Here is a 27,085-nt window from a genome sequence, read left to right as displayed (position 1 = left end):
GTTAAACTAATTACACCTACTCTAAGCCCCCTAATAAAATAAGAAAGAACCTCAAAATAAAAAAATGCCCTACCCTATTCTAAAATTAAAATAGAAAAGCTCTTTTACCTTACCAGCCCTGAAAAGGGCCCTTTGCGGGGCATGCCCAAAGAATTCAGCTCTTTTGCCTGGAAAAAAAAACATATAATATCCCCCCAACATTAAAACCCACCACCCACATACCCCTAATCTAACCAAAAAAACCCTTAAATAAACCTAACACTAAGCCCCTGAAGATCTTCCTACCTTATCTTCACCACACCGGGTTCACCGATCGATTCAGAAGAGCCTCCGATGTCTTGATCCAAGCCCAAGCGGGGGGCTGAAGATGTCCATGATCCGGCTGAAGTCTTCATCCAAGCGGGAGCTGAAGAGGTCCATGATCCGACTGAAGTCTTCTATCAAGTGGCATCTTCAATCTTCTTTCTTCCGGATCCATGTAGTTCATCCCGCCGACGCGGAACATCCATCTTCACCGACGACTTCCCGACGAATGATGGTTCCTTTAAGGGACGTCATCCAAGATGGCGTCCCTCGAATTCCGATTGGCTGATTCTATCAGCCAATCGGAATTAAGGTAGGAAAATTCTGATTGGCTGATGGAATCAGCCAATCAGATTCAAGTTCAATCCGATTGGCTGATCCAATCAGCCAATCAGATTGAGCTCGCATTCTATTGGCTATTCCGATCAGCCAATAGAATGCGAGCTCAATCTGATTGGCTGATCCAATCAGCCAATCGGATTGAACTTGAATCTGATTGGCTGAATCTGATTGACAGAATTTTCCTACCTTAATTCCGATTGGCTGATAGAATCCTATCAGCCAATCGGAATTCGAGGGACGCCATCTTGGATGACGTCCTTATAGGAGCCTTCATTCGTCGGTAGTCCGTCGGGCCAGCAGGATGTTCCGCGTCGGAGGTCTGCAAGATGGATCCTGAAGAAAGAAGATTGAAGACCCCGCTTGGAAGATGACATCGCACGGATAGAAGACTTCTTCAGCGCCGCCTGGAGGATCACTTCATCGGATGGAAGATTTCTTCAGCGCCCCTTGGAGGATCACTTCTGCCGCTTCGGATCTCCTCTTCAGTTCCATCGGTGGCTCGGTTGAGTGAAGACGACTCAAGGTAGGATGATCTTCAGGGGGGTAGTGTTAGGTTTTTTTAAGGGGGGTTTGGGTTAGATTAGGGGTATGTGGGTGGTGGGTTTTAATGTTGGGGGGGTTGTATTTTTCTTTTACAGGCAAAAGAGCAGTTTTCTTTGGGGCATGCTCCGCAAAAGGCCCTTTTGAGGACTGGTAAGGTAAAAGAGCTTTGAACTTTTTTAATTTAGAATAGGGTAGGGCATTTTTTTATTTTGGGGGTCTTTCTTATTTTATTAGGGGGCTTAGAGTAGGTGTAATTAGTTTAAAATTGTTGTAATATTTTTCTAATGTTTGTAAATATTTTTTTTTTTTTAACTTAGTTCTTTTTTATTTTTTGTACTTTAGTTAGTTTATTTAATGGTATTTATTTGTAGGTATTGTATTTAATTAATTTATTGATAGTGTAGTGTTAGGTTTAATTGTAGATAATTGTAGGTAGTTTATTTAATTAATTTATTGATAGTGTAGTGTTAGGTTTAATTGTAACTTAGGTTAGGATTTATTTTACAGGTAATTTTGTAATTATTTTAACTAGGTAGCTTTAGGGGTTAATACATTTATTAGAGAAGCAGTGAGGTCCACTTGGCAGATTAGGGGTTAATACTTGAAGTTAGGTGTCGGCGATGTTAGGGAGGGCAGATTAGGGGTTAATACTATTTAATATAGGGTTATTGAGGCGGGAGTGAGGCGGATAAGGGGTTAATAACTTTATTATAGTAGCGGTGAAGTCCGGTCGGCAGATTAGGGGTTAATAATTGTAGGTAGGTAGCGGCGACGTTGTGGGGGGCAGATTAGGGGTTAATAAATATAATATAGGGGTCGGCGGTGTTAGGGGCAGCAGATTAGGGGTACATAGGGATAACGTAGGTGGCGGCGGTGTGCGGTCGGCAGATTAAGGGTTAAAAAAATTAATTGAGTGGCGGCGATGTGGGGGGCCTCGGTTTAGGGGTGCATAGGTAGTTTATGGGTGTTAGTGTACTTTAGAGCACAGTAGTTAAGAGCTTTATAAACCGATTAGGGGTTAATAACTTTATTATAGTAGCGGTGAAGTCCGGTCGGCAGATTAGGGGTTAATAATTGTAGGTAGGTAGCGGCGACGTTGTGGGGGGCAGATTAGGGGTTAATAAATATAATATAGGGGTCGGCGGTGTTAGGGGCAGCAGATTAGGGGTAGATAGGGATAACGTAGGTGGCGGCGGTGTGGGGTCGGCAGATTAGGGGTTAAAAAAATTGAATCGAGTGGCGGCGATGTGGGGGGGCCTCGGTTTAGGGGTGCATAGGTAGTTTATGGGTGTTAGTGTACTTTAGAGCACAGTAGTTAAGAGCTTTATAAACCGGCGTTAGCCCAGAAAGCTCTTATTTCCTGACTTTTTTCTGTGGCTGGAGTTTTGTCGTTAGATTTCTAACGCTCACTTCAGCCACGACTCTAAATACCGGCATTAGAAAGATCCCATTGAAAAGATAGGATACGCAAATGGCGTAGGGGGATCTGCGGTATGGAAAAGTTGCGGCTGCAAAGTGAGCGTTAGACCCTTTCCTGACTGACTCTAAATACCAGCGGTAGCCCAAAACCAGCGTTAGGAGCCTCTAACGCTGGTTTTGACGGCTGACGCCAAACTCTAAATCTAGCCGACTGAAAATAGCATGACAGTAAAGAGGTGATTTTAATTTCTGCTGTATCTGAATCATGACAGTTTAAAGTTAGGTGGGCTATCACTTTGAGCTATCAGCTTAAGATTCTATTGAATTAAACATCAATTTGAATTTTAAAATCCTTGTTTAAAATATTACACTGTGTGTCCTGATGTCAGCATCAATGTTTATCTTTAATACTAATTTCACATATAAATACGTTCAAAGTATAATACACAATGTAACAAATGGCACTTACAAGTTCTGATGAGTGATCAATGACACAAGTATAGAACAATTTGATTTGTTAGTGATAGTTTATAAAGTGTATTTGAATCAGATTGGCTGATGTCATAAATCATGTGATTACGCATGTTCCAATCAAAAGTGGTGGAAAAAAAATCACTAGTGTGTGTGTTATTTAGGAGTTTGCGTCATAATTGCTGAGAAAAGTGTTGAGTCAAATATGGTGGGAAGTTGAGAGTGGGACTTGTATTACATGGCATAAACATGGTGCATATAAATTTTTTCAAAAATAAAAAGAAAGTTAGCTATATTATGTTGTGTATTTATTTCATTTTTATCTCTATATCTATTAGTACAGCAAGTTTGGGGCACTAATATGTAGAAATAATATTGTCCCCTTGCTTTGTAATGAGAGACAAATTTGTAGCATAATCCACAAGTAGTAATATATTTTTAATTTTTATCTCTATATCTTCTATTGCACCAAATGTGGAGTAATAATATTGTTTGATTTACAAAGGGTATAGAATTGTAATAAAGTTTCTAATTTACTTTTATTATGTAATATATTTCATTCTCTTGCAGCATCAAACATAAGCTTTCTGTGTATTCCGACTCCCATTGAGTTCTATGGCATCCGCCACCTGAAGTGTGGCGGATTGAAAACCAGGTATGCTGAGTTGGAACAGACGCAAGAGTAACTGTAGAATTTATGATAACTTCGTGAGAGCTTAAAATAGTGTCGATCAAGAGGGTGAATGAACACGATTCCACTCGAATTCCAGGGGTTTTCAACTCGCATCGATCTGCGTCGGATTGAGATTGCGGGATCTCATGTTACGTCACAAATTTCAACATTTCCTGATCTTGATGCTTTGATAACTATGGCGGATCAATCTCGCAACAATTACAATGCAGAATTCCAGCTTACATTCAGTTGACGCTTTGATAAATAGGCCCCATTTACTTGCGCCTAGATTTAGAGTTTTGCGGCCAAAGGGGTGCGTTAGCTACGCTGGCTTTTTTCTGGCCGCACCTTTTAAATACCGCTGGTATTTAGAGTTCACAGAATGGCTGCGTTAGGCTCCAAAAAAGGAGCGTAGAGCATATTTACCGCAACTTCAACTCTCGATACCAGCGGTGCTTACGGACGCGGCCAGCTTCAAAAACGTGCTTGTGCACGATTCCCCCATAGAAAACAATGGGGCTGTTTGAGCTGAAAAAAACCTAACACCTGCAAAAAAGCCGCGTTCAGCTCCTAATGCAGCCCCATTGTTTCCTATGGGGAAACACCTCCTAAGTCTGCACCTAACACCCTAACATGTACCCCGAGTCTAAACACCCCTAACCTTACACTTATTAACTCCTAATCTGCCGCCCCCGCTATCGCTGACCCCTGCATTACACTTTTAACCCCTAATCTGCCGCTCCGTAAACCGCCGCCACCTACGTTATCCCTATGTACCCCTAATCTGCTGCCCTACACATCGCCGACCCCTATGTTATATTTATTAACCCCTAATCTGCCCCCCACAACGTCGCCGACACCTGCCTACACTTATTAACCCCTAATCTGCCGAGCGGACCTGAGCGCTACTATAATAAAGTTATTAACCCCTAATCCGCCTCACTAACCCTATCATAAATAGTATTAACCCCTAATCTGCCCTCCCTAACATCGCCGACACCTACCTTCAATATTAACCCCTAATCTGCCGACCGGAGCTCACCGCTATTCTAATAAATGTATTAACCCCTAAAGCTAAGTCTAACCCTAACACTAACACCCCCCTAAGTTAAATATAATTTTTATCTAACGAAATAAATTAACTCTTATTAAATAAATGATTCCTATTTAAAGCTAAATACTTACCTGTAAAATACATCCTAATATAGCTACAATATAAATTATAATTATATTATAGCTATTTTAGGATTAATATTTATTTTACAGGCAACTTTGTAATTATTTTAACCAGGTACAATAGCTATTAAATAGTTAAGAACTATTTAATAGTTACCTAGTTAAAATAATAACAAATTTACCTGTAAAATAAATCCTAACCTAAGATATAATTAAACCTAACACTACCCTATCAATAAAATAATTAAATAAACTACCTACAATTACCTACAATTAACCTAACACTACACTATCAATAAATTAATTAAACACAATTGCTACAAATAAATAAAATTAAATAAACTATCTAAAGTACAAAAAATAAAAAAGAACTAAGTTACAGAAAATAATAAAATATTTACAAACATAAGAAAAATATTACAACAATTTTAAACTAATTACACCTACTCTAAGCCCCCTAATAAAATAACAAAGCCCCCCAAAATAAAAAATTCCCTACCCTATTCTAAAATACAAATATTACAAGCTCTTTTACCTTACCAGCCCTGAACAGGGCCCTTTGCGGGGCATGCCCCAAGAATTTCAGCTCTTTTGCCTGTAAAAAAAAACATACAATACCCCCCCCCCAACATTACAACCCACCACCCACATACCCCTAATCTAACCCAAACCCCCCTTAAATAAACCTAACACTACCCCCCTGATGATCTTCCTACCTTGTCTTCACCATGCCAGGTTCACCGATCCGTCCTGGCTCCAAGATCTTCATCCAACCCAAGCGGGGGCTAGACATCCACTGAAGAAGTCCAGAAGAGGGTCCAAAGTCTTCCTCCTATCCGGCAAGAAGAGGACATCCGGACCGGCAAACATCTTCTCCAAGCGGCATCTTCTATCTTCTTCCATCCGATGACGACCGGCTCCATCTTGAAGACCTCCAGCGCGGATCCATCCTCTTCTTCCGACGACTAGACGACGAATGACGGTTCCTTTAAGGGACGTCATCCAAGATGGCGTCCCTCGAATTCCGATTGGCTGATAGGATTCTATCAGCCAATCGGAATTAAGGTAGGAATTTTCTGATTGGCTGATGGAATCAGCCAATCAGAATCAAGTTCAATCCGATTGGCTGATCCAATCAGCCAATCAGATTGAGCTCGCATTCTATTGGCTGATCGGAACAGCCAATAGAATGCGAGCTCAATCTGATTGGCTGATTGGATCAGCCAATCGGATTGAACTATATTCTGATTGGCTGATTCCATCAGCCAATCAGAAAATTCCTACCTTAATTCCGATTGGCTGATAGAATCCTATCAGCCAATCGGAATTCGAGGGACGCCATCTTGGATGACGTCCCTTAAAGGAACCGTCATTCGTCGTCTAGTCGTCGGAAGAAGAGGATGGATCCGCGCTGGAGGTCTCAAGATGGAGCCGGTCGTCATCGGATGGAAGAAGATAGAAGATGCCGCTTGGAGAAGATGTTTGCCGGTCCGGATGTCCTCTTCTTGCCGGATAGGAGGAAGACTTTGGACCCTCTTCTGGACTTCTTCAGTGGATGTCTAGCCCCCGCTTGGGTTGGATGAAGATCTTGGAGCCAGGACGGATCGGTGAACCTGGCATGGTGAAGACAAGGTAGGAAGATCATCAGGGGGGTAGTGTTAGGTTTATTTAAGGGGGGGTTTGGGTTAGATTAGGGGTATGTGGGTGGTGGGTTGTAATGTTGGGGGGGGGGTATTGTATGTTTTTTTTTACAGGCAAAAGAGCTGAAATTCTTGGGGCATGCCCCGCAAAGGGCCCTGTTCAGGGCTGGTAAGGTAAAAGAGCTTGTAATATTTGTATTTTAGAATAGGGTAGGGAATTTTTTATTTTGGGGGGCTTTGTTATTTTATTAGGGGGCTTAGAGTAGGTGTAATTAGTTTAAAATTGTTGTAATATTTTTCTTATCTTTGTAAATATTTTATTATTTTCTGTAACTTAGTTCTTTTTTATTTTTTGTACTTTAGATAGTTTATTTAATTTTATTTATTTGTAGCAATTGTGTTTAATTAATTTATTGATAGTGTAGTGTTAGGTTAATTGTAGGTAATTGTAGGTAGTTTATTTAATTATTTTATTGATAGGGTAGTGTTAGGTTTAATTATATCTTAGGTTAGGATTTATTTTACAGGTAAATTTGTAATTATTTTAACTAGGTAACTATTAAATAGTTCTTAACTATTTAATAGCTATTGTACCTGGTTAAAATAATTACAAAGTTGCCTGTAAAATAAATATTAATCCTAAAATAGCTATAATATAATTATAATTTATATTGTAGCTATATTAGGATGTATTTTACAGGTAAGTATTTAGCTTTAAATAGGAATTATTTATTTAATAAGAGTTAATTTATTTCGTTAGATAAAAATTATATTTAACTTAGGGGGGTGTTAGTGTTAGGGTTAGACTTAGCTTTAGGGGTTAATACATTTATTAGAATAGCGGTGAGCTCCGGTCGGCAGATTAGGGGTTAATAATTGAAGGTAGGTGTCGGCGATGTTAGGGAGGGCAGATTAGGGGTTAATACTATTTATGATAGGGTTAGTGAGGCGGATTAGGGGTTAATAACTTTATTATAGTAGCGCTCAGGTCCGCTCGGCAGATTAGGGGTTAATAAGTGTAGGTAGGTGTCGGCGACGTTGTGGGGGGCAGATTAGGGGTTAATAAATATAACATAGGGGTCGGCGATGTTAGGGGTAGCAGATTAGGGGTACATAGGGATAACGTAGGTGGCGGCGATTTGCGGTCGGAAGATTAGGGGTTAATTATTTTAAGTAGCTTGCGGCGACGTTGTGGGGGGCAAGTTAGGGGTTAATAGATATAATACAGGGGTCGGCGGTGTTAGGGGCAGCAGATTAGGGGTACATAGGGATAACGTAGGTTGGCGCAGTGTACGGAGCGGAAGATTAGGGGTTAAAAAATGTAATATAGTGGCGGCGATGTGGGAGGGACCTCGGTTTAGGGGTACATAGGTAGTTTATGGGTGTTAGTGTACTTTAGAGCACAGTAGTTAAGAGCTTTATAAACCGGCGTTAGCCCAGAAAGCTCTTAACTACTGACTTTTTTCTGCGGCTGCAGTTCTTGTCATTAGATTCTCTAACGCTCACTTCAGCACGACTCTAAATACCTGCGTTAGGAAGATCCCATTGAAAAGATAGGATACGCAAATGCGTAAGGGGATCTGCGGTATGAAAAGTCGCGCTGGAAAGTGAGCGTGTAGACCCTTTCCTGACTGACTCCCAAATACCGGCGGATAAGCCGAAACCAGCGTCTAGGAGCCTCTAACCCTGGTTTTCACGGGCTACCCGCCCACTCTAAATCCTAGGCCTTAGTTTGTTTGTAACTTTAAATATTAAAAACATTTCAAAATTGAAGTTTTCCCTGCTTACCTCCTTTTCAGACTGCTGCTCTCATTCTCCATCAGCAATGCAAAATAAACAATTAAATAAAAACACAAATAAATAAATATATGAATGTATAGTTTGCAATGCACATAATTGTTTTATCTCTCAAAATATAACTCTGACTGCCAGACCCACTTCCTGTACTTTGATCACTGAAACAAAAATATGGCTATTTATTTGTGTAATTTATAACATTATTTTCACAAATAGAGTATGACAAGATATCTTTTCTTGGGCCAGATTACAAGTGGCGCGCTATTTAGCGCTTTTGTTCGAGTGTAACCTTTACTAGAAGTAATCTTTTTCACGTGTTGGGTTTAAGTCGCATTAACCCAACGAGTGTAAAATGTGATTGCGCTCTCGCAATTGAGTTTACTTTATACTTGCCAACGTGCAAAATGCCTACATCGCTTGCGTGCAACAGTTAGTGCGCCATTTGTAATCTAGTCCTTTATTTTTCCATTTCCCATTGTCTTTCATGTTTCGTTTCCATGTAGGTATTAGTTAATTCACATAAAAAGGCATCTTGCCAGTATATTTGCACACATGTAACCAATCAGGAGTAGGAAACCCAGGTGTTCTGTAGGCTTTCAGTGCCATAAGTGAGGTGGCAAAATAGGCATATACTCCATAGTTTTTATTTGCAAGCACAAGAAGAAGGGTCTGCTTCAGTCTTGTTTCTTACCTCTTAGGGGTCAATTTATTATAGTGCGAGTGGACATGATACGATATAGTGTATTATGTCCGCTGCACATCGATAAATGCCGACAGCATACGCTCTCTGCATTTATCATTGCACAATCAGTTCTTGTGAACTGCTGGTGCAATACCGCCCCCTGCAGATTTGCGGCCGCTAGCAGGGGGTGTCAATCAACCCAATCGTATTCGATCGGGTTGATTTCTGTCCGCCGCCTCAGAGCAGGCGTACAGGTTATGGAGCAGCGGTCTTTAGACCGCTGCTTCATAACTTCTGTTTCCGGTGAAATAACATATATGCTAAATCTAGACACTTTTAAAACAAATTAACTTCCTGTTTCTTAAATAGTCAAACTCCACCAACCACTTTTTTGGAAGAACCAATCAGGGCTTGAGTATGCAGACAGCAAAGCTAGACTTTAGTGGACTGACAATTAGGGACATCATTTTTATTTCTTTTTTTTATCCCCGGCAGCACAGTCCCTTGGGTATGACCAGCAGGTACAATAGACAAAGAAGTTATAGCTGTAAGTAGTGGTAAGTATGTAGAATATACAGACAGGCTGGAGGAAAATATGTAATGCTGAGCTATGATATATAATACTCGGTAAAGAAACTGTGTTAAAAACTTCAACCGAAAGTCAATAAGTATTTGCACTAAATGTGGTCATTAAAAGTATCAGAAAGTGCTTATACTTATAGGTTAATGCTTCATTACTTAAAGCAGGGTGTCCAAACTTTGCTCTCCAGAGGTTTTGGAACTACATTTCCGATGATGCTCAGCCAGCATTTTATCTAGCTGAGCATCATGGGAAATGTAGTTCCAAAACCTCTGGAGAGAAAAGTTTGGACACCCCTGACTTAAAGGGACACTGATCCCAATTTTATTGTGTGATTCAGATAGAGCATGCAATTTTAAGAAACTTTCTAATTTACCTCCTATTATCAAATTTTCTGCATTCTCATTGGTATCTTTATTTGAAAAAGCAAGAATGTAAGTTTAGATGCCGGCCCATTTTTTGTGAACAACCTGTGTTGTTCTTGCTGATTGGTGGATATATTCATCTACCAATAAACAAGTGCTGTCCAGGGTACTGAACTTTTTTTTCAAATAAAGATAGCAAGAGAACGAAGAAAAATGAATAATAGGAGTAAATTATAAAGTTGCTTAAAATTGTATGCTCTATCTGAATCACGAAAGAAAAAATTTGGGTCCAGTGTCCCCTTTAATCTCTGCTCTTACAGAGAAAAACAATCACATCAAACAGGAATATACAATAATAAAAGCTACTTGCTCCCTTACTGACCTTTCTTCCATGGAATGGATAGAGAAACCATAGGATATTGCTGAAAAATGAGTGATTCTTAGGAGAGAACTAAAGGTTTTTCTGTATTTCTGCAGTCAGATTTAGCATTTTTTAAAGTGAAGGGAATGTCAATTTTCAGGTGTAAAGTGGCCTGGTTTTTAAAAAAAACTATTAAAAACAGGGGCACTTTCATTCATGAAAATTGGACATAGCACTGTATTTTAAAAATACTTACCTTGTTTCTCTGAAACGCCGGATCGCCGTTCTGAAAATGATGCCCCGTCTGCTACTTCCTGTTTACTTACCCAGCAATGATGGAAACCGGCTTCCTCCAATCACGGCGTTGCCTCAGGAAATGATTACCCCCCGGGGGGAAGCGTGATTGGAGGATGCCAGAATTCGTCATTGCTGACGTATGAAGAGGCTTGCGACGGTTGTGGAAAGCACTGGAGCGGCTTCAAGAAGAAAAGGTAAGTCTATGTTAAAAAACCTGCTGAAATGTCAATTTTCCATGAATGAAAGTGTCCTTGTTTTTAAACGTTACAATTCACTTCAGTTATCAGAATGTGCACAATCTTTTTATATTCACTCTGAGGCCCATTCTATAAAATTTGCAGGTCTAGACGGGTGTTGGCCAAACCAACTCTCACAGGAGCAGCCCGTCATGAGAATTCTTTAAAAAAGGGGCTCTCCCTGTGAGTGGCAAGATGTCTCCCATACAAATAATGAGAAATCTCTTCTAGTAAATGTTCAAAATGAAGGGCGAAGTACAGAGGGGGAAACCGCGGTGTTGAATATTAAGCTTAATATGAATCAAATTATGCCGTTTGCAGTGCACTGTGCCTGAAATTTGCTGTAATTTTTGTTTACATAGGTTTCCTTTAAGAATAATTAGTGGTTTTGAGTATTTTAGTGAAAACTCCCCACTGTTTTAATCAGCAACAAAAAACTGTGGCCTAGATTTGGAGTTTGGGCGGTAGCCGTAAAACCAGCGTTAGAGGCTCCTAACGCTGGTTTTAGGCTACCTCCGGTATAGGAGTCACTCAAAAAAGGGTCTAAACGCTCACTTTTTCAGGCCGCCGACTTTTCCATACCGCAGATCCCCTTACGTCAATTGCGTGTCCTATCTTTTCAATGGGATTTTTCTAACTCCTGTATTTAGAGTCGTGGCTGAAGTGAGCGTTAGAAATCTAACGACAAAACTCCCAGCCGGTTCATAAAGCTCTTAACTACTGTACTCTAAAGTACACTAACACCCATAAACTACCTATTTACCCCTAAACCGAGGTCCCCCCACATCGCCGCCACTCGATTACATTTTTTTAACCCCTAATCTGCCGACCGCCACCTACGTTATACTTTATGACCCTAATCTGCTGCCCTAACACCGCCGACCCCTGGATTATATTTATTAACCCCTAACCTGTCCCCCACAACGTCGCAGCCAGCTACCTACAATAATTAACCCCTAATCTGCCGACCGCAAAGACCGCCACCTACATTATAGCTATGTACCCCTAATCTGCTGCCCCTAACACCGCCGACCCCTATATTATATTTATTAACCCCTAATCTGCCCCCCTCAACGTCGCCTCCACCTGCCTACACTTATTAAACCCCTAATCTGCCGAGCGGACCTGAGCGCTACTATAATAAAGTTATTAACCCCTATCCGCCTCACTAACCCTATAATAAATAGTATTAACCCCTAATCTGCCCTCCTAACATTGCCGACAAGACCTAACTTCAATTAACAACCGCTATTCTAATAAATGTATTAACCCCTAAAGCTAAGTCTAACCTAACACTAACACCCCCCTAAGTTAAATATAATTTAATCTAACAAAATTTATTAACTCTTATTAAATAAATTATGCCTTTTAAAAGATAAATACGTTACCTGTAAATAAACCTAATATAGCCTACAATATAAATTATAATTATATTATAGGCTATTTTAGGATTAATATTTATTTTACAGGTAACTTTGTAATTATTTTAACCAGGTACAATAGCTATTAAATAGTTAAGAACTATTTAATAGCTAAAATAGTTAAAATAATTACAAATATACCTGTAAAATAAATCCTAACCTAAGTTAAATTAGAACCTAACACTACAGTAACAATAAATTAATTAAATAAAAATACCTATAATTATCTACAATTAAACCTAACACTACACTATCAATAAATAAATTAAATACAATTCCTACAAATAAATACAATGAAATAAACTAACTAAAGTACAAAAAATAAAAAAGAACTAAGTTACAAAAAATAAAAAATATTTACAAACATTAGAAATATATTACAACAATTTTAAACTAATTACACCTACTCTAAGCCCCCTAATAAAATAACAAAGCCCCCCAAAATAAAAAAATGCCCTACCCTGATTCTAAATTACTAAAGTTCAAAGCTCTTCTACCTTACCAGCCCTGAACAGGGCCCTTTTGCGGGGCATGCCCCAAGAAGTTCAGCTCTTTGCCTGTAGAAAAAAAAACATACAATACCCCCGCCCCAACATTACAACCCACCACCCACATACCCCTAATCTAACCCAAACCCCCCCTTAAATAAACCTAACACTAAGCCCCTGAAAGATCTCCCTACCTTGAGTCATCTTCACCCAGCCGAGCCAAATTCTTCATCCAAGCGGAGCAAGAAGAGGTCCTCCATCCGGTAGAAGTCTTCATCCAAGCGGGGCAGAAAAGGTCTTCCATCCGATTGAAGTCTTCATCCAAGAGGCATCTTCTATCGTCATCCATCCGGAGTGGAGCGGCAGCATCCTGAAGAGCCTCCGACGCGGAACATCCATCCTGGCCGACGACTGAACGACGAATGACGTTCCTTTAAATTGACGTCATCCAAGATGGCGTCCCTCGAATTCCGATTGGCTGATAGGGATTCTATCAGCCAATCGGAATTAAGGTAGGAATAGTCTGATTGGCTGATGGAATCAGCCAATCAGAATCAAGTTTCAATCCGATTGTCTGATCCATTCAGCCAATCAGATTGAGCTCGCATTCTATTGGCTGTTCCGATCAGCCAATAGAATGCGAGCTCAATCTGGATTGCTGAGTCAATCCTATCAGCCAATCGGAATTCGAGGGACGCCATCTTGGATGATGTCATTTAAAGGAACCGTAATTCGTCGTTCAGTCGTCGCCAGGATGGATGTTCCGCGTCGGAGGTCTTCAGGATGCTGCCAGCTCCACTCCGGATGGATGACGATAGAAGATGGCCTCTTGGATGAAGACTTCAATCGGATGGAAGACCTCTTCTGCCCCCTTGGATGAAGACTTCTACCGATGGAGGACCTCTCTTGCTCCGCTTGGATGAAGAATTTGGCTCGCTGGGTGAAACGACTCAAGGTAGGAGATCTTCAGGGGCTTAGTGTTAGTTTATTTAAGGGGGTTTGGGTAGGAATTAGGGGTATGTGGGTGGTGGGTTGTAATGTTGGGGGGGGTTATTGTATGTTTTTTTTACAGGCCAAAAGAGCTGAACTTCTGGGTCATGCCCCGCAAAGGGCCCTGTTCAGGGCTGGTAAGGTAGAAGAGCTTTGAATTTTAGTAATTTAGAATAGGGTAGGGCATTTTTTTATTTTGGGGGGCTTTGTTATTTTTATTAGGGGGCTTAGAGTAGGTGTAATTAGTTAAAATTGTTGTAATATATTTCTAATGTTTGTAAATATTTTTTTATTTTTGTAACTTAGTTCATTTTATTTTTGTACTTTAGTTTAGGTTTATTTCATTGTATTTATTTGTAGGAATTGTATTTAATTTATTTATTGATAGTGTAGTGTTAGGTTTAATTGTAGATAATTATAGGTATTTATTTAATTAATTTATTGATAGTGTAGTGTTAGGTTTAATTGTAACTTAGGTTAGGATTTATTTTTACAGGTATATTTGTAATTATTTTAACTAATTTAGCTATTAAATAGTTCTTAACATTTAAAAGCTATTGTACCTGGTTAAAATAATTACAAAGTTACCTGTAAAATAAATATTAATCTAAAATAGCTATAATATATAATTATAATTTATATTGTAGCTATATTAGGTTTATTTTACAGGTAAGTATTTATCTTTAAATAGGAATAATTTATTTATAAGAGTTAATAAATGTTGTTAGGGTTAAAATTATATTTAATTTAGGGGGTGTTAGTGTTTGGGTGGAGACTTAGCTTTAGGGGTTAATACATTTATTAGAATAGTGGTGAGCTCCCAGGTCAGCAGATTAGGGGTTAATAATTGAAGTTAGTGGTCGGGGGCGATGTTAGGGAGGGCAGATTAGGGGGTTAATACTATTTATTATAGAGTTAGTGAGGCGGGATTAGGGGTTAATAACTTTAGTTATAGTAGCGTGCGTCCGCTCTGGCAGATTAGGGGTTAAATAAGTGTAGGCAGGTGGATGCGACGTTGAGGGGGGCAGAATAAATATAATATAGGGGTCGGCGGTGTTAGGGGCAGCAGATTAGGGGTACATAGGATAATGTAAGTAGCGGCGGTTTACGGGAGCGGCAGATTAGGGGTTAATAATAATATGCAGGGTCAGCAATAGCGGGGGCGGCAGAATAGGGGTTAATAAGTGTAAGGTTAGGGTGTTTAGACTCGGGGTACATGTTAGAGTTTAGGTGCAGACGTAGGAAGTGTTCCCCATAGGAAACAATGGTGCTGCGTTAGGAGCTGAATGCGGCTTTTTTGCAGGTGTTAGTTTTTTTTCAGCTCAAACAGCCCCATTGTTTCCTATAGGGAATCGTGCACGAGCACGTTTTTGAGGCTGCCGCGTCCGTAAGCAACTCTGGTATCGAGAGTTGCAGGGTGCGTTAAATATGCTCTACGCTCCTGTTTTTTGGAGCCTTCTGTGGACTCTCAATACCAGAGTTATTTTTATGGTGCGGCCCGAAAAAAGCCAGCGTTAGCTACGCGGGTCCTTACCGACAAAACTCTAAATCTAGCCGTGTGAGAACTGTATTTGAAAAGGGTTTATAGAAATTATGCTGGGATTTTAGAGAAAATTTCATATCTGCCCATAGGATTTCTTGCTATTTTTTTTTTTGGCACATCTAGTGTATTTAAATTACTATTTACGCTATGCATATTTAATACAATTTTTTCCTGGTAATTTTACATAAAAAAATTTTTTTTTTGATAAAATACAATTTTTGGTGCAGCTTAACAATGCGTTTTTTCCTTTTTTTTCACTCCTTTGACTTCTATGGGTGAAAACGTTAATGCACGTGCACTAACTGAAGTTGGCATTTTGCACGCATCGAGGTTGGCGGGCGAGCAATTATCTTTTTTACTTTCAACTTGTAATATGTGCACTAACTGACGTGTGCAAAAGCTTACTTCTAGCGTGAGATTGCACGCAAGCAGGAGCGTTAATACAGCTCCACTTGTAATCTGGCTCTAAGACGTTTGGTACAGTGTGGTCACAATATTAGAAGTAAAACCGTTCAGTACGGTGTAAACTTACTTTGATACATTTCTATTGTAGATCACACTATACCAAGAATGTGCTTGTTGAATATATGCATAACAAAACAGATGTATATGTAATAAACTAATGTATTTCACACACATATATCTGTATGCAGTGAAGCTGCATCCAGGTGGATTACGAAAATGGCAAGGTGGTCAAAGAAGAACAACACCAACTGCCCACATGTAACAACTAAAAAACACGTAACCCGCGTGCAAGAACTAAAAAAAAAAAAAGAACCCCCGCATGAATATTAAAAAAAAAAAAACGAACTGCCCGCACAAAGTATAAAAAAAACTAACCACCCACATGAAGTATTAAGAAAAAAAATAAACAGAAATAGAACAGAAACTACCTAACCCTTACACCACCAAAAACCCCTACAGGCACAACTAAATAAATTACAATATTAAAGGGACAGTATACATGTAAAATAGTTTTGCCCTTAATGTGTTTAACAATTACTCTTTTTACCAACTGCAGAGTAAAAAATTTATGAAAATTAGCTTTTTAAAGGATTATTTGTGTATATTAAAGCTCTGATTTTGTGTTTTGAAGCCACAACACCTAATAAAATGGGGTTAGCTTGTAGGTATAATCAGATCTCATTACTGTATCACATTGTGCAAATATACCTGCTTACTTTATCTTATATCTGTCCTTAAAACAATCACCAGTACTTTGAGAGAACAATGGAAAATCAACATTGTATTACCTTATCGCTGCTATAATCCGACTGGGAGTGCAATTTCTTTTGCTGGCTGTGTTTACAAAGCTTATCTATAGCTGGTACGGCGCGCCACAAACTTTCAGAATAGGTGGGGAGTACCACATGCTAAAACAACTATTTCAAATGCCCAATATAAGGGTAAAGGAGCTACTTGTAAACAATTTAATACACTCCAGCAGGTAAAGTGATCATTGGGAACAAATTAAAGGGGAGAAAAATTTTGAGTAAACTGTCCCTTTAACCCCAAACCCTACGAACGCCACTAACTAATTATACTATTAACCCGTAAACCCACAAACCACCAATCACAATAAACCTAATTAACCTATTAACCCCTAAACCGCCAACCCCCCCTTAGCAATAAACCTAATTAACCTATTAATTACTAAACGTGCCAACCCCCCCACAATGAAAATAACTAATTTAATTACTAAGCCCCCTAACCTAACACCCCATAAATTAACCCCAATTACTATTAAATTACAATTTAAACAAAAAATTAATCTAACATTACAAAAAATAAAAAAGTCTAACATTAAAGAAAAAAATAAACAAAATTATAAAAAAAAAATGTAAACTTTATCCCTATGAAAATAAAAAAGCCCCCCAAAATAAAAAACAACCCCCCTAATCTAAACTAAACTACCAATAGCCCTAAAAAGGGCCTTTTGCAGGGCATTGCCCTAAGTTAAACAGCTCTTACGTTTAAAAAATACTAAGTCCCCCCGAACAGTAAACCCCCCCCACCAAACCCCCCAAAATAAAAAAACTAACACTAAAATAACCTAACCTACCCATTGCCCCTAAAGGGGCATTTGAATGGCATTTCCCTTAAAAGGGCATTCAGCTCTTTTACAAGCCTATTAAATACCTAATCTTAAAAATAAAAATCCCCCCAAAATCTAACCCCCAAATAGGTACTCACTGTTCCTAAAGTCCGTCAGAGAAGGTCTTCTTCCAGGCGGCTCCATCATCTTCTATCTTCATCCGGAGCAAAGGTGGCGCAGATCGGAGGTGCGGAGCTGGCTTCCCCGATACACGGATCCTCAGCAGTGGTCCAAAGCGGCGTGGAGGCTCCTCTTCATGCGATTATCCACAGCACACTGAAGATTAAATGCAAAATTAAATCTTATGGGCTGATTTGAAACAGGATTTCAGTAGCTCTAATCCTATTAGCTGATTCAAAATTTCAGCCAATAGGAATGCAAGTTACCCCAAATTGAATGCGTACCTTGCATTCAATTTTCAGTGTACACCGAAGATTAGATGAAGAGGAGTCTCCACACCACTGAGGATGCCACCACTGAGGACCCGCCGCTCTGGATCCACGCATCGGAAAAACTGCTCCTCATCCTCTGCTCCGCACCACCTTCACTCCAGATGAAGATAGAAGATGATGGAGCCACCTGGAAGAAGACCTTCACCGCTGATTCAGGAACGGTGAGTACCTATTTGGGGGCTTAGTTTTAGGGGCTGTAAAAGACCTGAATGCCCTTTTAAGGGCAATGCCTCATACAAATGCCCCTTTAGGGGCAATGGGTAGCTTAGGTTTTTTTTGTGTAGTGTTATATTTTGGGGGGGTTTGTTGGTGGGGTTTTACTGTTAGGGTGTAATTGGTATTTTTTTTTAAAGTATAATAGCTGTTTAACTTAGGGCAATGCCCCTACAAAAGGACTATTGGTAGTTTAGTATTAGATTAGGGGGTGTTTTTATTTTGGGGGGAATTTTTTATTTTTATAGGGGTATTAGTTTAGGTTTAAAATTTTTAATTTTGGATAGCTTTGTTTATTTTTTCTGTAATTTTACTTTTTTTACTTTTGTAACTTTAGCTTGGGGGGTTTGTAATTTTGAAACATAGATTGCTCTCAGAGCAGCTTATCGCCTAGTGTAGATATATATATATATATATATATATAATATATATATATGTATACACATACATATTAAATTTAAAATATCCTATATAATAAAAGGCCAATGATTAGATTTAGAGTTCTGCGTTAGCCATCAAAGCAGCGTTAAGGGGTCCTAATGCTGCGTTTTGGTGACCCGCTGGTATTTAGAAGTCGGCCAGGAAAGGTCTAACGCTCAACTTTCAAGCCATGACTTTTCCATACCGCAGATCCCCTTACGCTAATTGCGTACCCTATCTTTTCAATGGGATCTTCCTAACGCTGGTATTTAGAGTCTTGGCTGAAGTGAGCGTAGAAACCCTCTACCGACAAGACTCCTACCGCCAATGGAAAGGCTGTAGTTTAAGAGCTTTTATGGCTAACCGCCGGTATATAAAGCCTCTTAACTACAGTGGCTCTATAGTACACTAACACCCATAAACTACCTATGTCACCCCTAATTCCGAGGCCCCCCCCACATCGCCGCCAACTATAATAAATATTTTAATCCTAATCTGCCGACCGCGACATCGCCCGCCACCTACATTATCCCTATGAACCCCTAATCTGCTGCCCCTAACATCGCCGATCCCTACATAATATTTATTAACCCCTAAATCTGGCCCTCCCCCCCCAACGTTGCCGCCACCTAACTTCAAGTATTACCCCTAAATCTGCGACTGGACCTCGCCGCTACTATAATAAATGTATTAACCCCTAAAGCTAAATCTAACCCTAACCCTAACACCACCCTAAATTAAATATAATTTAATCTAACAAAATAAATTAACTCTTATTAACTAAAGTCTTCTATTTAAAACTAAATACTTACCTGTAAAATAAACCCTAACATAGCTACAATATAACGAATAATTATATTGTAGCTATTTTAGGATCTTTATTTATTTTACAGGCAACTTTGTATTTATTTTAAATAGGTACAATAGCTATTAATAGTTAATAACTATTTAATAGCTACCTAGTTAAAATAAATACAAAATTACATGTATAATAAATACTAACCTAAGTTACAAATACACCTAACACTACACTATCTTTAAGTTAATTAAATTACATACAATTAGCTAAAATAAAATACAATAAAAAGAAACTATACTATAATACAAAAAAAAACAAACACTAAATTACAAAAATAAAAAAGAATTACAAGCAGTTTAAAACTAATTTACACCTTATCTAAGCCCCCCTAATAAAATAAAAAATACCCCCAAAATATAAAAATGCCCTACCTATTCTAAAATAGCAAAAGTAATTAGCTCTTTTAACCAGCTCTTAAAAGGGCTTTTTGGCGGGGCATTGCCCCAAAGTAATCAGCTCTTTTACCTGAAAATAAAATACAATACCCCCCCAACATGGGCAACCCACACACCCCTACTCTAAACCCACCCAAACCCCCCTTAAATAAACCTATCACTAACCCCCTGAAGATCCTCCTACCTTGAGTCGTCTTCACCCAGCCGAGCCGAATTCTTCATCCAAGGTGCGCAGAGGAGGTCCTTGATTCGATAGAAGTCTTCATGCCAAGCGGCTAAGAAAGGTCCTCCATCCGGTAGGAAGTGTTCAGTCCAGGCGGGCGTCTTTAATCTTCATCCATCCGAAGCAGAGCGGAGCCATCTTCAATGGAGTTGACGAGGAGCCATCCTCTCAACCGACGGACTAACGACGAATGAAGGTTTCCTTTAGGGACGGTCATCCAAGATGGCGTCCCTTCAATTTCGATCGGGCCTGATAGAAGCCAATCGAATTCGAGAACGCCATCTTGGGATGACTCACTTAAAGGATCCTTCATTCGTGTGGTGTAGTCGTCGGTGAAGAAGGATGTTCTGCCCCGGAGGTCTTGAAGATGGAGCCGCTCCTCATCGGATGGATGAAGATAGAAGATGCCGCTTGGATGAAGATGTCTGCCGGTCTGGAAGTCCTCTTCTGCCCGGATACGATGAAGACTTCTGCCGGTCTGGATGTCCTCTTCTGCCCCATCAGATGAAGACTTCGGCCCGGCTGGGTGAAGATGACTCAAGGTAGGGAGATCTTCAGGGGGGTAGGGTTAGGTTAGGTTTATTTAAGGGGGGTTTGGGTGGGTTAGAGTAGGGGTATGTGGGTGGTGGGTTTTAATGTTGGGGTGTTGTATTTTTTTTTACAGGCAAAAGAGCTGATTACTTTGGGACATGCCCCGCAAAAAGCCCTTTTAAGGCGCTGGTAAAAGAGCTGATTACTTTTGTATTTTAGAATAGGGTAGGGAATTTTTATTTTGGGGGGATTTTTTATTTTATTAGGGGGCTTAGATTAGGTGTAATTAGTTTAAACTGCTTGTAATTCTTTTTATTATTTTGTAATTTAGTGTTTGTTTTTTTGTATATAGAATAGTTTATTTAATTGTATTTAATTGAGGTAATTGTAGGTAATTTATTTAGTTAATTTAATGATAGTGTAGTGTTAGGTTTAATTGTAACATAGGTTAGGATTTATTTACATGTAATTTTTTTTTTTTTTCATTTTATACTAGGTAGCTATTAAATAGTTATTAATTATTTATTAGCTTTTGTACCTAGTTAAAATAAATACAAAGTTTGCCTGTAAAATAAATATAAATCCTAAAATAGCTACAATATAATTATTAATTATATTGTACTATATTAGGTTTTAGTGATAGGTAAGTATTTTGTTTTAAATAGTAATCATTTAGTTAATTTTAGGAATATTAATTTGGTTTTAATATACAATTATATTTAATGTTAGGGGGGTGTTAGGGTTAGGGTTAGAGTTATGTTTAGGGGTTAATAACTTTATTATAGTAGCGGCGACGGTGCGGAGCGGGAGATTAGGGGTTAATAATTGTAGGTAGGTGGCAGTGATGTTAGGGGAGGGCAGATTAGGGGTTAATACAATTTAGTATACTGTTTGCGAGGCGGAGTGCGGAGGTTTAGGGGTTAATACATTATTATAGTGGCGGCGAGGTCCGGGCTCGGGCAGATTTAGGGGTTAATAAGTGTAAGTAAGGTAGCGGCGACATTGGGGGGGCAGATTAGGGGTTAATAAATATATAATATAGGGGTCGCGGTGTTAGGGGCAGCAGATTAGGGGTTCATAGGGAAAATGTAGGTTGCGGTGGTGTCCGGAGCAGCAGATTAGGGGTTAATAATTGTAAAGGTTAGGGGTGTTTAGGACTCGGGGTTCATGCTAGGGTGTTAGGTGCAGACTTAGAAAGTGTTTCCCCATAGGACACAATGGGGCTGCGTTAGGAGCTGAATGCTGCTTATTTGCAGGTGTTAGTCTTTTTTTCAGCCAGCTCAGCCTCCATTGTTTCCTATGGGGATATCGTGCATGAGCACGTTTTTCCCAGCTTACTGCTACCGTAGGCAATTGCTGGTATTGAGAGTGAAGTGGAGCTAAATTAGGCTCAACGCATCCTTTTTTGAGCCTAACGCAGCCCCTCAGACAACTCTAAATACCAGCATTGTTGAAAGGTGCGTTGGGAAAAAAAAGTCAGACTGTTAGCTATGCGGGTCGTTACCGTACAAAACTCTAAATCTAGCCGCAAGGAACAAACACACCTGCCTTTAAGGGTCCCTAGCTGAAGATCTTAACGCAGCAGAAGTGGGTGTGACCGGGGCATGAAGGGGCGTGGTCGGGCATGAATTACTGTGAAGGAGCGTGGGCCGGGGCGTGAAGGGGTGCGTGGCCCGGTCGCCCGATAGATGGAAGATGGGAGAGAGGATAGAGAGGGGAGGGGGGGAGAGATAGAGAGGAGGGGGAGAGAGATAGAGAGGGGGAGAAGAGAGGAGGGGGGAAGAGACAGCAAAAGAGAGGGGGAAGAGAGGCAGCAAAAGAGAGAAGGGGAGAGAGACAGCAAAAGAGAGGGGGGAGAGAGACAGCAAAAGAGAGGGGGAGAGAGACAGCAAAAGAGAGAGGGGGAGAGAGACAGCAAAAGAGAGGGGGAGAGAGAACGCAAAAGAGAGGGGGGGAGAGAGATAGCAAAAGGGAGAGGTGGGGGATAGAGACAGCAAAAGAGATAGGGGGAGAGAGACAGCAAAAGAGAGGGGGGGATAGAGACAGCAAAAGAGAGAGGGTGATAGAGACAGCAAAAGAAAAGATGGGGAGAGAGACAGCAAAAGAGAGGGGGGATAGAGACAGCAAAAGAGAGAGTGGGATAGAGACAGCAAAAGAGAGAGGGGGAGAAGAGACAGCAAAAGAGAGGGGAGGGAGAGTGCAAAAGATAGGGGGGAAGAGCGCAAATGAGAAGGGGGAGAGAGAGCGCAAAAAGAGAGGGGAAGGGAAGCGCAAAATAGGGCGGAGAGAGAGAGCTCAAAAGAGAGGGGAAGACGCAAATGAGAGGGGGGAGAGAGCACAAAAGAAGGGGGGGAGAGAGACAGCAAAAGAGAGGGGGATAGAGACAGCAAAAGAGATAGGGGAGAGAGACAGGCAAAAGAGGAGAGGGGGATAGAGACAGCCAAAGAGAGAGAGCGGGAGAGAGACAGCAAAAGAGAGGGGGAGAGAGCGCAAAAGAGAGGGGGAGAGAGAGCACAACAGAGGGGGAGAGAGAGAGCGCAAAAGAGAGGGGGGAAGAGTGCAAAAAAAGGAGGGGGGAGAGAGCACAAATGAGAGGGGGGAGAGAGACAGCAAAAGAGAGAGGGGGAGAGAGACAGCAAAAAAGAGGGGGATAAAGACAGCAAAGAGAGAGAGGGGGAGAGAGACAGCAAAAGAGAGGGGGAGAGAGCGCAAAAGAGAGGGGGGGAGAGAAGCGCAAAAGAGAGGGGGGAAAGAGAGGTGGCAAAAGAGGGGGGCAGAGAGAGTGCGCAAACAGAAGGGGGGAGAGCGCAAAAGAGAGGGGGAGAGAGAGCGCAAAAGAGAGGGTGGGAGGAGGCGCAAAAGAGAGGGGTGGAGAGAAAGCGCAAAAGAGAGGGGGAGAGAGAGGCGCAAAGAGAAGGGGTGAGAGAGCGCAAAAGAGGAGGGGTGAGAGAGAGGCGCAAAAAGAGAGGGGGAGAGAGAGCACAAAGAAACCTCCGCACTCCCGCCTCGCAAACAGTATAATAAATTGGATTAACCCCTAATCTGCCCTCCCTAACCATCGCTGCCACCTACCTACAATTATTAACCCCTAATCTCCCACCCGCACCATTGCCGCCACCTACATTATCCCTATGAAACCCCTAATCTTCTGCCCCTAACATCGCCAGACCCCTACTAATATTTATTAACCCCTAATCTGCCCCCCCAACGTTGCCGCCACCTAACTTCAAGTATTAACCCCTAATCTGCGACTGGACTCGCCGCTACTATAATAAATGTATTAACCCCTAAAGCAAGTCTAACCCTAACCCTAACAGCACCCTAAATTAAATATAATTTTAATCTAACTAAATAAATTAACTCTTATTAACTAAAGTCTCCTATTTAAACTAAATACTTACCTGTAAAATAAACCCTAACATAGCTACAATATAACGAATAATTATATTGTAGCTATTTTAGGATCTATATTTATTTTACAGGCAACTTTGTATTTATTTTAACTAGGTACAATAGCTATTAAATAGTTAATAACTATTTAATAGCTACCTAGTTAAAATAAATACAAATTACATGTAAAATAAATACTAACCTAAGTTACTAAATACACCTAACACTACACTATCATTAAATTAATTAAATTACATACAATTAGCTAAAATAAAATACAATAAAATAAACTATACTATATACAAAAAAAAAAAAACACTAAATTACAAAAATAAAAAAGAATTACAAGCAGTTTAAACTAATTACACCTAATCTACTAAGCCCCCTAATAAAATAAAAAATACCCCCAAAATATAAAAATATGCCCTACCCTATTCTAAAATACAAAAGTAATTAGCTCTTTTACCAGCCTGTAAAAGGGCTTTTTGCGGGGGCATTGCCCCAAAATTAATCAGCTCTTTTACCTGAAAATAAAAATACAATACCCCCCCAACATTGCAAACCCACCACCCACACACCCCTACTCTAACCCACCCAAAAACCCCTTAAATAAACCTATCGCTAACCCCCCTGAAGATCCTCCTACCTTGAGTCGTCTTCACCCAGCCCGAGCCAAATTCTTTCATCCAAGGTGCCGCAGAGGAGGTCCTTGATTCGATAGAAGTCTTCATCCAAGCGGCTAAGAAGAGGTCCTCCATCCGGTAGAAGTGTTTCATCCAGGCGGCGTCCTTCAATCTTCATCCATCCGAAGCAGAGCGGAGCCATCTTCAATGGGAGTTGACGAGGAGCCATCCTCTTCAACCGACGGACTAACGATGAATGAAGGGTCCTTTAAGGGACATCATCCAAGATGGCGTCCCTTCAATTTCGATCGTCTGATAGAAGCCAATCGGAATCGAGGAACGCCATCTTGGATGACGTCACTTAAAGGATCCTTCATTCGTACGGGTAGTCGTCGGTGAAGAAGGATGTTCCGCGCCGGAGGTCTTGAAGATGGAGCCGCTCCTCGTCGATGGATGAAGATAGAAGATGCCGCTTGGATGAAGAATGTCTGCCGGTCTGGAAGTCCTCTTCTGCCCGGAGACGATGAAGACTTCTGTCGGTCTGGATGGTCCTCTTCTGCCCCATCAGATGAAGACTTCGGCCGGCTGGGTGAAGATGACTCAAGGTAGGGAGATCTTCAGGGGGGTAGTGTTAGGTTTATTTAAGGGGGGTGTTGGGTGGGTTAGAGTAGGGGTATGTGGGTGGTGGGTTTTAATGTGGGGGTGTTGTATTTTTTTTTACAGGCAAAAGAGCTGATTACTTTGGGACATGCCCCGCAAAAAGCCCTTTTAAGGCGCTGGTAAAAGAGCTGTATTACTTTTGTATTTTAGAATAGGGTAGGAATTTTTTATTTGGGGGGATTTTTTATTTTATTAGGGGGCTTAAGATTAGGTGTAATTAGTTTAAACTGCTTGTAATTCTTTTTATTTTTTGTAATTTAGTGTTTGTTTTGTTGTATTATAGAATAGTTTATTTAATTGTATTTTAATTGTAGGTAATTGTAGGTAATTTATTTAATTCATTTAATGATAGTGTAGTGTTAGGTTTAATTGTAACTTAGGTTTAGATTTATTTTACATGTAAATTTTTTTTCATTTTTAACTAGGTAGCTATTAAATAGTTATTAATTATTTATTAGCTTTTGTACCTAGTTAAAATAAATACAAAGTTGCCTGTAAAATAAATATAAATCCTAAATAGCTACAATAAAATTATTAATTATATTGTTAGCGTATATTAGGGGTTTTATTTGAATAGGTAAGATTTTTTTTAAATAGGAATCATTTAGTTAATTTTAGGAATATTATTTGTTTAATATAAATTATATTTATGGTTAGGGGGGTGTTAGGGTTAGAGTTATGTTTAGAGGTTAATAACTTTATTATAGTAGCGGCGACGGGTGCGGGCGGGAGATTAGGGGTTAATAATTGTAGGATAGGTGGCAAGCGATGTTAGGGAGGGCAGATTAGGGGTTAATACAATTTATTATACTGTTTTGCGAGGCGGGTGTGCGGGAGTTTAGGGGTTAATACATTTATTATAGTGGCGGCGAGGTCGCGTCGGCAAATTAGGGGTTAATAAGTGTAGGTAAGGTAGCGGCGACATTGGGGGGGCAGATTAGGGGTTATAAATATAATATAGGGGTCGGCGGTGTTAGGGGGCAGCAGATTAGGGGTTCATAGGGATATGTAGGTTGCGGGTGGGTCTGGAGCAGCAGATTAGGGTTAATAATAATATGCAGGAGTCAGCGATACCGGGGCGGCAGATTAGGGGTTAATAATTGTAAGGTTAGGGGTGTTTAGACTCGGGTTCATGCTAGGGTGTTAGGGTGCAGACTTAGAAAGTGGTTCCCATAGGACACAATGGGGCTTGCGTTAGGAGCTGAATGCTGCTTTTTTGGCAGGTGTTAGTCTTTTTTTCAGCCAGCTCAGCCCCATTGTTTCCTATGGGGAGATCGTGCATGAGCACGTGTTTCCCCAGCTACTGCGTACCGTAGGCAACGCTGGTATTGAGAGTTGAAGTGGAGCTAAATTAGGCTCAACGCACCCTTTTTTGAGCCTAACGCAGCCCCTCAGACAACTCTAAATACCAGCGTTGTGGAAAGGTGCATTGGGGAAAAAAAGCAGCGTTAGCTACGCGTCTTTACCGACAAAACTCTAAATCTAGCCGCAGAGGACAAACACACCTGGCCTTTAAGTCCCTAGCTAAAGATCTGTACCGCAGCAGAAGTGGGTGTGACCGGGCATGAAGGGGCGTGGTCGGGCATGAATGACTGTGAAGGGGCGTGGCCGGCGTGAAGGGGTGCGTGGCCGGGGCCGCGCGATAGATGGAAGATGGGAGAGAGATAGAGAGAGAGGGGGAGAGATAGAGAGTGGGGGGAGAGGAGATAGAGAGGGGGAGAGGAGATAGAGAGGGGGGAGAGAGATAGAGAGGGGAGAGAGGACAGCAAAAGAGAGGGGAAGAGAGACAGCAAAAGAGAGAAGGGAGGAGTAGACAGCAAAGAGAAGGGGGGAGAGAGACAGCAAAAGAGAGGGGGGAGAGAGACAGCAAAAGAGAGGTGGGGGAGAGAGAGCAAAA

This window comes from Bombina bombina, chromosome 4, assembly GCF_027579735.1.
Source record: "Bombina bombina isolate aBomBom1 chromosome 4, aBomBom1.pri, whole genome shotgun sequence".
Lineage (NCBI taxonomy): Eukaryota > Metazoa > Chordata > Amphibia > Anura > Bombinatoridae > Bombina > Bombina bombina.
Note: the sequence above shows the minus strand (reverse complement) of the source record.